Source organism: Sinocyclocheilus rhinocerous, unplaced genomic scaffold (assembly GCF_001515625.1).
Source record: "Sinocyclocheilus rhinocerous isolate Xijiao unplaced genomic scaffold, SAMN03320098_v1.1 scaffold2810, whole genome shotgun sequence".
In the NCBI taxonomy this organism is placed as follows: Eukaryota; Metazoa; Chordata; class Actinopteri; order Cypriniformes; family Cyprinidae; genus Sinocyclocheilus; species Sinocyclocheilus rhinocerous.
Window position 1 is genome coordinate 449,265 of NW_015626406.1, and position 753 is coordinate 450,017.

The window sequence follows — 753 nt, forward strand, 5'->3', positions numbered from 1 at the left end:
CTGGCCCTTCAATTGGTCTGTGCAGTTATTTTATCCGAAAGAAAGAAGAAACCACGACAAAAGAGAATATGGCAGAAACAATGGCTTGGAAGACGTGGACTGTCAGTACTGCAGAAAGAGTTGGAGGTAATTAAACAGTACAATGAAACGTGGTATTATATACACAAAATATATGCATTTGTTAAATTTATTTCTAGTTAGTTGATTTGATGAATTTTTGGCTTTTCGTTTCTGTTCATAAAGATGCATGATACAGAAATTGACAGATGATGAAATTGATGCATGATAGAAATTGTTTATACCATCTGCACTGTGATTGGCTGGATTAGTTCCACCTTGTCATTGTGTCGCTCACATTACGAGATCACGTGCCGATAATATCAAACAGGTTTGAAAATATCGTAGCGTCTGTGATAGCTCGAGACAGGTTCGGACCCAGCAAACACAGAACATTCCCCTAATGTTAGTTTTTGGTTCCCGTTTGATAATTTTTTTGGGAACCAAATACTAACGTTAGGGGAACGTTCTTTTTAGGTTATATTTTTTGTAACCATAAAATAACGCTCCCAGAACGTTGCATGGTGGTTATTTTTAAATAACCTAAAAATAACTTATAGAGAACGTTCCCTAATGGTTATTTTTAGGTTATTTTTTGCAACCATAAAATAACGTTCCTAGAACGTTGCAGGGTGGTTATTTTTAAAATATCCTAAAAATAACTTATAGAGAACGTTCCCTAATGGTTATTTTTAG